This window comes from Dermacentor albipictus, chromosome 1, assembly GCF_038994185.2.
Source record: "Dermacentor albipictus isolate Rhodes 1998 colony chromosome 1, USDA_Dalb.pri_finalv2, whole genome shotgun sequence".
Lineage (NCBI taxonomy): Eukaryota > Metazoa > Arthropoda > Arachnida > Ixodida > Ixodidae > Dermacentor > Dermacentor albipictus.
Window position 1 is genome coordinate 197,432,766 of NC_091821.1, and position 13,401 is coordinate 197,446,166.

The 13,401-nt window shown below is 44.1% G+C and overlaps 1 long non-coding RNA gene across 1 annotated transcript in view; it reads right to left on the minus strand.

The window, feature by feature from the left end:
• Positions 1-8,593: 8,593 nt before the first annotated feature.
• LOC139054121 (uncharacterized) overlaps positions 8,594-13,401 on the minus strand; it is a 51,883-nt gene continuing 47,075 nt past the window's right edge. The window contains exon 3 of the long non-coding RNA XR_011511033.1: positions 8,594-8,896. This is a non-coding gene — a long non-coding RNA (uncharacterized lncRNA). The remainder of the gene's footprint in view (positions 8,897-13,401) is intronic.

Below are 13,401 nucleotides of genomic sequence, written 5' to 3' on the forward strand. Positions count from 1 at the left end.
GCATCTCACTGAAAGTAAAAGTCAAAATCATATATTGGCGGAAATCGAACAAAAACAAATACGCCTATCAAATGCAGTTCGTGCTATATATTTACGAGGAGTACTTCATTGTGAAACTCTTAAACAAAAGCGCATCAAAAGCAATGTTTCTGTATGTTTGGCATATTTTGAAAAATTCATTCAGTGTATAGGCGCCAAGATAAATTTAATATAGTACAAGGCTCTGGGTCAACTCCCTGAAGTAATTAAAACAAACAAATCCATAGCAGTTTTGCCAGAATAAAATGGTCGAGTTCGGAGATTTTTGTCAGGATCAGTGACTTTTAAGGCACTTTTTCTGACTGAAGTTGCCAATAAGCACCTTTACATATTGAAAACAAATCCTCGTAGGTTCAGTAGGCGAAGTTATGAAGCACTAACATAAATGTTAAAATAACTTTTGCAGGATTATGTTTTTAGTACTTGAGCAAATTTTGACCGCACGTGAGCTGACCAGTTTTTCCGGCAACATTACCTTGGGAAACCACTCTGAGCAAGGTTCCAATTGCCGTGATATTTTGAATTAAATTTTCGGGTTTTACGTGCCAAAACCCCTTTCTGATTATGAGGCACGCCGTAGTGGGGGGCTGCGGAACTTTAGGCCACCGGGGGTTTTTTAACGTGCACCTAAAAATCTAAGCACCATGGGTGTTTTCACATTTCGCCCGCATCGAAATGCGTCCGCCGTGGCCGGGATTCGATCCTGCGACCTCGTGCTTAGCAGCCCAACACCATAGCCACTAAGCAACCACGGCGGGTGCCGCGATATTTTAAAGCATGCTCTGAGATGTTAGAACGATTCGTCTGAGAAACTTGGCGTGAAATGACCCTGTAACAACGCCATTGCTGCTTACTGCGCAGGTGACGCGCACACCCACGGTCCAAGGAGCGACACACGCGCTCTATCAGAAACACCATTGGTGTGGGGCTCCTGTTTACCTTCGACCGCGTGGGGTTCTGTAATGTGCGCCTGAATCTACGTACACGAGCATTTTGACATTCCACGCCGATCTGAACGCACTTGCAATTGAACTCACAATCAGGGGCACGATCGGGGATCGTTGTTCGGAGCGCGCGTTAGGTTGCGCCGCGCACGATTGGCCTCACGCCGACTTCGCGCGGCAAGTCGGCGCGGCCCAGGTCAATCGCGCGCGGCCTAACCGAACGCGCGCTCCGAACAACGATCCCCGATCGTGCCCCTGGTGCTCAGTAGAAGACCGCCATAGCCACTGAGGCACCGCGGCGAGTGCATATTTCCATTAGCAGAACTTGTCTCTGCTTTTCAGTTATGTTCGTACTTATTTACTCATTCTTAGGTCACCATACGGATGACACGCAAAGTACATCGGAGCCAGCACAGACGTTTGCCATGGATAGCCCAGCGTGCAGTCTTCGTCACTCAACGCCACTTATCGAAGCTTGGCCTGGCCTTACCAACGGAAAAATCCGCCTTCATACTTTTTTCAGGAGTGAGGTGGAGGTCAACGCCCTTGACGCCGTACATATAGATCATCCGATTTGCAGCTAGTGTTCGGTTCGTGGGCGTCACCATTGACAAGAAGCAATCCTGGAGGCATGTGGTTGAAGGTGTCGTGGCTGCATCAATGCAAAAGATGAACGCACTTCGTTGCGTGCCAGTTGTACGTTTCGGTAGCCATATCATGTCTACGCTGGAACTCGATGCTGCGCACTGATAACAAGCCGCATTCTCTACCAGCTACCGCTGACATAATCAGAGAGCCAATTCGAGCTCTTGGAGGCAGTACACAGAAATAAACGAAGCTGATCAAGTCTCTTCCGCTCCGCCTATTGGCATCCCAAGCCTCGCTGACTCAATTGCTAAGACTTGGTGGGTCCCCGCAGACAAGGCGCTTCTCCGGCGACTATGAGCAAGAACTTGCTCCCATTTTCACACTTTCCGATTCGTAGCTTTTGAAAGGCTAAACAGAGTCATCTGGACCCGTCATGGTTTATTGAATATGTTACCTACACTGTCAGTGTACCCTAAACAGCGGCGCAACGCAACCATTTCAAATATAGAAGGAAAATTCCGTGTGCTGAACCACCTGAGCGCTGCGTATCGAAGCCACTAGCAAGTCAATACAGACGGATCGGCGTGTGTACATAGAGATAGCTCCGCAGCGGCATTCTGCATGTCTTCCCTTGATGTATCATTGTCTGGTCGGCCGGATCACTTAGTTTCATCTACAAGTGCTGAAGTTGACAAAACTAAGGGGCTATTCTGCACAAGTTATCGTCATACTCACGGATTTAAAGTCGGCTCTACAACAATTATGTCGTAGCCTGCCTCGGCAGAAGCTCAGTAGGCAATCTCTGGCACTGCTTAAAGACCTCAGGAACAGGGTGTTCAAGATGAACGTTCAGTGCGTCCTGTCACAAGTTGGGATTGAAAGTAATGAGAAAGCTGACTCTCTTGCGTGAGAAGTGCTGTCATGTGCCGAATATTGAGACCTCCAAAAGAATTCGCCAGCAAACTAAGGACGCGGTTCACAATAATTTTCGGGCCCTCCACAAAACGCTCCATCAAGCTTGTGCGATACAATGACTTACACGGGCAGGATCGAGCTACCCTAACTGTACCGCGTTAAAATTCTGCTTACACTCAGACTTCTTATTTAAGACGGGTTGATCCACTTTCCAGCTTCGTCCATTATTGGGGGAATTCGGTGTTGTAGAGCAGTTCATCTGGTTATGCCGGCAGTTTGACACGGAAAGATGTTGCTTCGCAATCGACAAAAGAAAGGCCTTACACACACGAACATCAAAGGCGTAGCCTTCCCTCAAAGGCTTGGAGCTATCAGAAAGAGAGTTCTGTGACGGTTGACTGCCTTCCTTCGAGACGCGGAGTTGATCAGCGCCTGGAGACACACCCTTGCTATCAACGTATGAGCTGCTCAGGCGGAACAATTGCCGGCTAACAATGCCAGGTTAATCTTGCCTACTGCAACACGACCACCGCCACGTAGAAACATTGCTAGCGTGCACCAATCACTTAAATGTAAAGGCTCAGTGGTTTTTACATGGAGTTGCACCGAGTCTTCCTACCTGAAACTTGGTCGCACACTCTAATAACTGTAATGTTCATAAAGGTGAAGTTTCAAATTTAGAAGTAGCCATACTGCTACTTTTCCACAGAGGTAACACTCGTACGGTTATGATGTTTTGATTGTTTCTGTGGTATGTCTAGAGGTGACACGAGTGACATCAACGTTACCGGAGAAATGTATGAGCAACTTTGGTGCCCGATGGAATGTTACTTTTACGCAAAAACATTTATTTCGGTACAGTAGCATCGTGTTCCGTTTACACGACAAAGTGGAAAGAGCCGTGTAACGTATAGCCGTTGAACAAGGTCGAGTCATATTTGAGGTGCATACCGGGAAGGCTTGCCGGTCCCGGCATGTCGCAGTCTAGGGAGCGGTGCAATTGCGATATGTTCACGCTTTATGTCGCCTGTTTTTTCGTGTTTTGCGCATTTGTTTCGTGCACACACGCAAGGAACAAGGGGGTGTATGGCGCTCTTCGCATGTCAATAAATGGAGCCATATTTCGGATCCGACCATTGCACAGCCGTGTGTCAGTGAAGCATGGTGGCGTGGAGGAACCGTAGATCGTTAGCTAATGTTACAGCCATCGCGCAAGTGTTCAAGGCTGGACATCCGACATCGGTGAGTTACTCTCCCGGGTCAAACTTGGATTTTATTAGCTCACTACCAGTGTTTACAGTTGTACTCTCTCGAGCTAGTGTTGACAAAAGAAATTCCAACTTCAGTTGTGTGTGGCTGAACTGGGAACGGTGTAATGTGCTCCCAATGCCGGTGTACGTTGTTTGCACAAAAGCTGTACATTTTCTAATATTGTGTACTTCCAGCTTAACCGACAGAAAATCTGCGAAGTGTTGTTTATTGCTTTCCTGGATCACATGTTTATAATTGTCGTAAGGCTCCAAAAATAGCGTGATTTACATTATATGCTCAATTTGGTTTGTAATGTTCCTAGCAACAGATTGACTCCGACATAAACTGTGTGCCATTTGTGTTCCCATAATTCCTCTTGAACTTATTTTATATAATGTGATGTTTCATTTCAGCTGCAGTAAATTTTGGAGCTATACCGCGTGTTTGGTTAAGGCTATGTAAGTTTGAAATCAGTGGAGCACATATGCGTACCCGTATGTACTCCTGTAAAGGCCACACCGGCGTAAAAGCCGCACCCAGAACTTTGCAAATAATAATAATAATAATAATAATAATAATAATAATAATAATAATAATAATAATAATAATAATAATAATAAGCCGCAAGGTTGATTGTTAAGTAGGTTGGCAGTATAACCTGTCGTGTGGTGCGCGAATTCTGAAGCTTTTTTTTTAATTGGTAGCAAAAGAAGGCAGCCCTGCCGAGTTTTCGGCACCTCCGGGTAGCAAAAGCACAGCGTTCGAGATTTAGCGACTGCCTCCGAGACGCTGCCGTCGCTGGTCTCTGGGGCATCACCATTTATTCCAGCCGGCAGGTCACGCGCTACTGGAATAATCAAGAATAGACAGAAGCAGTACAAGCGAGTACTCTAGTCCAATAAAGGCAAGTACCACGGAAAATATTTACAAAAAATGTCTCTTTTTTCTCTTTGGAATGACCCCACCTCCGATTTTCCCACCTAATCTCAGCAAAAAACCTGCGGCCATTACACGAGTATATATGGTACTTTATTCAGTAGTTGTCCTAAATTGAAAATAGCGAGAAGGCTGTATTTCTTCAACTGACTTTGTTACATTCTGCGTAAATAATTCGGCGTACATAATAAAATTTAGAATTCATGCCTGTAAAAGCTTATAGCATTTGGCAGGTGTGCTTAGGTTATAGCCCCAAGTACTAAGTGCCTGGGTTCCCAAATTTTTGTTTTAATCAGTGCTTATCGTATCAGTCACTCACAAAACCATCAATCACTGAGGCAGACTCTAATATGTAAGTTTAGTATATATCAAGCTGTCTTTCTTGGGCCCTCCCATTCAACGGCTGAGGTTCTCTGGATAATGGCTAATAAATAAACTACGAATATTGAACAGCTCGATTTCTCTAAACAAACCTCGTGAGTCATTGTATGTGCGCAGGTTACACTAACATTATTTCATACGTTTAATTTGCAGGCAAGAGGACTACGGATACTAAAGGTAACATGGCCAGAACCGAAATGTGAAAATTCATCTTATACTTCTGGTAAACAGCAGATTTCTGCAAATGTAATTTCACTTTATATGTATACAAAATTGTGAAAATACGCACATCTATAATAAGTTACCCTGCTTAGAATGTACATTTAAGTTATCAGCAATTGTCTCAAATGTAGTTATATAAACGGCACATTCCTTAAGGATGTAATCTCTGTTTATACGTATACACGAATTGCGAAAATGCGCGCTTCTATTATAAGTTACCGTGGTTAGAGTGTATGTACCTTCACTACCCCCTACACATGGCAACGTTTTCCCGTGTCATGGCAGCCTAAAGTATGTGGCGTGCTATTTGCGGTTTATATACATATTAGAGAAAAAGTATCCAGAAATTTAGATTGTTTTCCTGAACAGATAAGTAAATAACATCCCGTTTTCTGTGCGGCCTATGTGGCATAGAGTGGCAAACTCAGAGAAAGAAGGGAAGGAAGGGATATTAATCATGTTGCACCTGGTTTGCTACCCTACATCTCAGGAGGGGAAAGGGGAGCCGAAAAATAAATAAATGTTATAAGAAGTCACGCGCGCGCACGCAACAACGTTAGCACGGCATTCAAAGGGTTTACCCGCCACGATAGGCCAGTGGCAGTGGCTTTGCTCTGCTGCGCTCGAGATCACAGGTTCGGTCCTAGCCCCGGCGACTCCATTTAGACGGAGGCGAAATGCACAAAAAAATCTCTCGTGTACTTAGGCTTAGGTGCACGGCAAACAATCTCAGGTGGTCCAAATTAATCCGAAGTACCCCACTAAGGCGTGCCTCATAGTGAAATCGTAGTTTTGGCATTTATAACCCCAGAATTTTTTATAAGGTTGTCGCACAGTCCAGTCGTGTTTAGGAAAGTATAGCAGTGCTTCTTTGGCTTTGTGTGCTGAATACTTTTGAGTTGGGCGTTCCAAGTTTCTTATTTTGGGAGTTTGTTGTCCAAATGGCTTAAGAAATTTTGAAAATGATGACACGGATAAGTTTAACGTGCGCTTAGCTATGAGGGCTCACATTCCATGTTAAATCAGTAACTAAACCTTATCGCTCAAGTAGAACTGAAGAAACCTTTATCAGCCCATATATTTTTTACAAATACTGTTGAAGTGAAAAGCGTAGTCGATTTAATTAAAATTCGCACGTAGTGCATTGTGAATGTAGGAATGTAGGATGACACCATCAGGTGACGGAAACGTCAATATCACGTAACGTGAAGGAATGCCCTGCAGCACAGGATTTACTGCTGATTCCTTTAGAACAAAAAATTATGGAATAACCCACACGCAGCTTTATATCTCTGAAACGCGAATGTCAGTGGCTTAGTTTAATTTTTGGCTGCATACAAGTTTATTCCATGAAGTTGTTTTTTTCGTGCTCTTTTGTTGCACATTTGGAGTGTCCCATTACCGCCAGCTTGAGCGTAGAAGAATCACCATCAGCACTTGTGCTACGTCACGCCGAGGATTGCTACAATACGTACATTATTGTGGCACGATGTAAACATGCGCACCAGTATTTTAGGAACACCTTCCTTTGGAACACGCTCAGTGTATGAGTAAGTGAGTGCACTATTATATGCGTGGACGCAAACATCACAAATGTGATAAGTGGGTATGAAGAAAATGTGATAGCCTTCAACCTCAAAATTAAGGTTGAAAACTTTCAATACACTGTAGAGTTAGGCTAAGGCAGGACGCTGCTGAAAGACAAAAACCAAAGTTTTGGGTTTTACGTGCAAAAACCTCGAGCTGATCGTGAGGCATGCTGCGGTGTGGGCTGCGAACTAATTTTGACAACCTGGGGTTCTTTAACGTGCACCCAATGAGCGTTGCATGACGTATTTTTTATTTCGCCCCCGTCGAAATTCAGTCGCGGCGATCGGGATCAAAGCCACGACCTCGTGCTCACTGACGGACGACGAAAAATGTCCCAGGTTAGAAGACTTCTGTAACGCTTCTTTAACATGCAACTAAATCTAAGTACACGAATCTTTTTGCATTTCATCACCCTTTACTAATTGAACCCGCGACCTCGATCGCTAAGCAGCTCAACGCCATAGCCACTCATCTACCACCACGGCTGGCTTCCACAACGTAAGTGCGGCCGAGTTCCCGCGGCGCCGTCGCTATCATTTCTTTATCGCATTCTTCCCTACCACATGTTCTGCCTTTCATGCGTCGCCTACAAACAGCGCGAACTTACGTATATGTGTAGGAGCTCCGTAAATCTGGCAGTTACAAGTCAGAGGCGTTATTTTCCTCCCTTCATAATGCATCATGCAATGCAAAGCGTGGTACTCACACGCTCTCACAGCTCTAGCGCATTCATACATTATAATGCAAGACCAACTTGCGATTATCAGAAAACCCCTCACGAGGCTCAAAAAACAAGGCGCGCAAACAAAGTTTTAATGACATTTTATTTATGAGAGGAAGGACGGAAGATAAAAGGAAGAGCAAGCACCAGCTTCCAATGGCATCTTCAACGCCGATACTACAGCTGATTCTGCGCATCCCTGCAAACACACACACTCACACACACAAAAAGAAAAAAATATCTTACGCTAGAATTTTTCGAAGACAAACGTCAACCAAGCCTGATCTTTGACCTATTATTAGTGAAGGCGTCCAGCCAGTAGTAAACAACACTAACGAAAGAAAAGCTTCGTGAATTGGGCCCCAGATTCTTACACCAACTGTGCGAGTAACTGCCGTGCTGTTGAAGAGGCCGAAGCCAGAAGCGTGAAGTATTTAACGAACACTGCACTGGGTCGCTCGTGAATGTTACTAGAGCCGTGGCGCCAGCCATTCGGAAAGAAAGAAAGCCGGTAACAAAATTGAAATAAAATACAAGCCAAGGCATCCTGTTCTCGCGACGCGAGCCCTTGCTTTGACGACGCTGCATGGTTCTGCCGCAACGTCGCCGCTTCAGGGTGCCGTTCTCACGCACTCGGAAACCACTTTTTCTTTCTCCTTGTTTTGACAAGACTCCTCCACATACGGCCACGGTGAGCGTCTGGCTCTTCGGCAGATGCCAACGTTCGTATATCTTCCATTTTTCATCCTCTATGCTTCGCAATCGCCATATGGCCGTGGCGGCCCTGGCCAGTTGGCGTTGTTCTGTCGCTCTCCGGCACGGCATTTTCGTTGCTCCTCTCGCGTTATTTATTTATTTATTTATTTATTTATTTATTTATTTATTTATTTATTTATTTATTTATAATTCATGGCAGAGTGGCTCCTATGATATGACCATGCTGCACGGCTGTCTTTCAAGGAGAGGTCAACTACATGTAGCTTCGCTTTTAATTCTAGTGCTTCTCACTTGATGGCAGTCTGATGGTGTTATGAGCGCCTTTCTCTCTATTTGCGTTTGCCGTTCGTTTCGAGTGGCTAACGGAATCGAAACAAGTTGTGCACACATAGCCAGCAGTAGTAGGACGTTCAAGCTGCAGTTGATTATCCCAGTTAGGAGAACGCTTGGTTATCCCCGAAGTTTTTTCAATCTTCATATGTTGTTATTATTGTTGTCGTTGATGTTGTTGCTGTTGCCATGGTAGTCGTTGTTGCTGTTGCGAGCGGGGGAGCTCAATTCGCTTAGGAGCAGGATGAACGCCAGGTCTCCACTGTGAAAAAAAAGGGAAGTGAAAAGCACATGAATGAAATCAGATTAGCGGACAGAGATCACAAAAAGTATTTGATTGGACTTCCAGGAATTTGCACTTCGAATCTGTGTAAATGCAGATTTGGGCTTTCCACTGACTGCGTTCATTCCTTAGCCAGGGCTGCTTAATAGATGCGGAAGCCGGTTATCAACTTGGCCATGTCGCTAATTTAATACGGGTTGCGCATTATAGTACTGTTGCGATAAAGCTCTGCCGCATTTTCTGGATATGTGTACAAACAGAGCGAGGACGCATAAAGCATACAGAGAACAACGACACAGTTCAGGTAATACGTAGTCAAATGGTTTTGGTCATGCACTCATCAAAACTGACAGAAGTGTACATGCTTGTGTAGTTTCACAACGACCATATATGATGGAGTAACCCGCAGTCTGATCATAACATTCGCAGAGCAGCTTGCAGTTAGTGTGACAACCGACAAACATACGAAGCATTGAGCTGAAAATGATCGCTCTACCTTTTCTACGCAAGTTGAGGCCCTGTACTTGCTTCAGAAAATCCTCGCTTTGTCCGTGTTAAAGGTGACAGTGTAAATCGCATGTTTTTCCTGATATGTCACTGCACGAGTCTTTACTGCGAGCTAGAATATATACCTAAGGCCATGCGTACGGATTGTTGTGTTTCACCTATCCGGCTCTGCGCACTGGCGTTCCTTATTCACATTTGAACAGTGCACCTCTCTCGTTACGCAATGTCCACGCATGTCTTTGCTAGGGAGAATCACTGTTGCAACAACAAGCAATCGGCAAGATTAGAAGTGATACAAAAGTGTACTTTTTATCAGCGTAAGTATTGGGACAGCAGCTGGAATAAATTTGTTTTCTTGAGGGACATCGCCGTTATAAACCCTTCTATGCGCCACTTAGATGTTCTCACAAGGACTCGCAGAAACGACCTTCAGTTTGCTAACAACGACAAGTACTGGTTATCTGTAAAGTCTGACAAGGACAATCAAAATGAACACGATGCATAAACTGCCTTGTCTGGCCACTCTCCCACATCTTCGTGTTTTTGATGAACTAATATAGCAAAACACGGATAACGCACCTACTCTGCTATTCTATATTCGACGTGTCGAGATGGGAAAAAAATTACGCTCAGAGGTAAAACGTTGGCAAGCTTCCCATCATTCTGTTTCAACCGTATGTCTGACGTGCGAAAGAAAAAATGTAAGGCCCGCAGGAAGACATTGATCGCTGTCTGTTATCCTCCACCACGCATTGACTCAAAATCGAAGTGCAGTTTAAAGTTAACCCATCATCTACGATACCACCCTAGTATCACGCTATTCTCCAGAGCTCTAGTGGTAGAAAATATTATGTATACAGAAATGACTTTATTCATATTAATAGATTCTGAAAATGCATGACACTAAGGTTTATATAAGTTGTAAATGAAATAGTCACACTGTAGGCACTGGTGACATCAAGAGTTACTTGAGTAATAGCGACATAAATATTCCATATTATGAAGAAGCACGTACCTGATGTCTCGTGAGGAGTCAGGGCTCAGAAACCAGCATTTGAGTGTGGTGCTGAATTAATTCATGACAAAAAAAAATAGAAAAAAGGTCTGTTGTGGTACATGATTGTTAAATTGGGGACATGTACTGTAAGAAAATGAATTCGTACTGTTCTGAAATATACATTTAAAGAACACCATTCTTCAGGCACGGACCGTGCTTGTCGGTAGCACGCGTGCTCGATTATCAACGCAGTTATTGAATCCTCTATTATACAACTTTTCATATGCTTACTATCAAGTGCAAGGTACTTTAATTGACAATAATCCCGATTCCTCGGCCTCAACTCTACCTTGGTATTACCCACCCTCACCCACACCTTGCAACATGTGGATGAGGACCTCATTGTTAGCGCTCGCCGTCAAGCGAGGACCTTCTTTGAGGGCCTGCTGTGCCAAGTGTGTTTTATTGTAATAGCATTAAAATACTACATACAATCAAGATCTGTAGGTGACCTTGAGCTCCATAACGTGAAGCGATTCTAATCTGTTTCTGCTCAATTTCCGGCACTCGCCATCCGCGAGTGGTCAACATTTTTTGTCCACTTAGCCTGTCTGTCATGGGAGATCAGGAAAGGCCAATACTTTCGGCGTCAAAGTAACATGCGGTGCACTGAACATGCATTATAATGCCCAACAAACGAATGTTTTTCCTTCTCCTGCTTTATATATATATATATATATATATATATATATATATATATATATATATATATATATATATATATATATATATCACAGCTGCAGACTGACCCAATTTGGACAGAATAGCCTATCGCGGCCCGCTAGCCGCACTGGCGCTGGCTGTACGCAGCCGCCGGGCGAAGGCATTGGTTTGCGTATAATGAAAATAAAGCTCCAAACCGAACATCCAGTGACAATTAGAGTATATCCTGAGGGAAACATCATGCACTAGTTTAACCTATGCGCGCACACAGCGAAGTTACGTAAAACGGTGTTTGCTCACTTAATTAGACTACTTCATGGCTGTCCGCTTGATTGTAGCAAACAAATACTCGATCGATGCTACTCCTCAGTAGTGGCAAGTTCAATTGATTTTGCAGCGCTACAGGCAAATTTTAATAACGGAACCGCTGCTTGCAGAGCCCATCAGCTGTTCCCAAAGCGCCTTCCATCTTGCGGGCGCTGAACTTTGGATGCAATATCGACACATACACTCTAAAGAATTCCATGCTTAATCTCACGCTAAATTGCAAGTTTAAGCGTGACGCACATGTAAATGAGGCACGGATGACGTTTCAAGCACCACCTGACCGAAAATAAGCGTGGCATTTCCTCATGTAAGCGTGAGGGCAAGAGTGCCTGCCGTGGTTCTGTCTTGTGCGAGCGTGAATGAGCCGCGTACGCGTGAGAAACGCAAATAACACGCTTAACATCCGGCAGACCGCTCTCCATCACGCTTGTAAAAATCCGAATAGAGCATCCCTGATATATCAGGTGATCTGCGCGGTGCGTGGGCGAGGGAGAACGACGCTCTACGTCTTTTCACTGCCCTAAGCTGAATGCGAAATTTTTCTTGGGGAGGCTGTAGGAGACCGTCATGTTTTGAAGACTGCACTCGGCCCTTTTGGGTGTGGATTTTCCGGCGGACTGCCACGAGCGACGTTCGTTCATTGCAGCACAGAGCGTCCGGTCTAATGGTGTGTATCACCATGTTTTCTTCTACAGACATTCATGGCGTGCAACACGAGTGGTGTATGCACACATTGTGCACTGTGCCGAGTTTACGAGAGCTTATACGAGAGAGAATCCACCACTGCCTGTGGCTCTAGAGCACCATTTCCATGTGGATAATGGATATCTTACGGTCCCCCACCTGCTATTCATGGACGATTGAAATAAACAGGTAAGAACATTAGTTATGGCTCGCATTTATGAAATAGCGGGTGACTGCCAAGTTGTCATGATTTCCGGTATGTGGTTGTATGATGTACGATACAAAATTTGCCGTTATGGTACATTTATTGGAAAGCGAGAACCTTTTACGCGAGCAGCAGCGTTGATCGAAATAGAGAGCAGTCAGCTACGTGCTTTTTTAACAAGTTTTAACCCCCTGCTGTTGAATTCCTCTGAATTGGTCAGTTTATTCTGCTGAAGTACGAAATTCCCACGATTTCTGTTGTTTTTATTTGATATTTACCAATTCACCGATCTCTTTGTGCCCGCTGCCATTTGTCCACGGGCAAGGGTGGCGAGCTGGGAGTTGCCACTCTGCATTTTGCACTGTGCTTCTCAAAATTTAGAACTCTGTTAGTGCATGGCGCATCAATGTCATATGCCGTGTATGCCTCTCATAGTATACCGGTGCCTATAAAGTGAAAGTTCATAATTTTTTCAGGTATTCGTCGACTGACAGTAACCGGCATCTCCGAAGCGCTGCATGCGAGGTGGTAACCACGTGCTACTTAATTTGCAACCTGAATTGCACTCTGAATTAAGATATCTATCTAGTGTAGCTCCTCATATTTTACATGTTGAGCTTTAAAGAGAGGAAGTGTGATTGTGTTCAATGAACATGAATTTACTCTGTCCATTGCAGCTCTTGATTTCCAGCTGCACGCCCATCTATGCCCGCAGTGAGAATTCACGTGTGATAAGTTCACGTAGAATCTCATTCTTGTAAAAATTTGCATCTCCATTGGGTTGGGAATTCAGCGTAACTAAGTTTTTCTAGCTCATTTTTTCTTAGGAATTAAAAGGCTTTATAGAAAGCGTTGCTAGTTGTGTTCAAATTTTTAAGCTTTATTTTTATGAAGAGCATGATGGAATAAAGTCAGTTACAGCTATATGTCTCACCTAAATGCGTTTTTCACATTGTTTTCTTTTTTTGTTTTTCAGATCACATTTAAAAATGAATAAGAGTTTGAATGTAGGATTGATGAACACGAACAAAAATTGAAAAA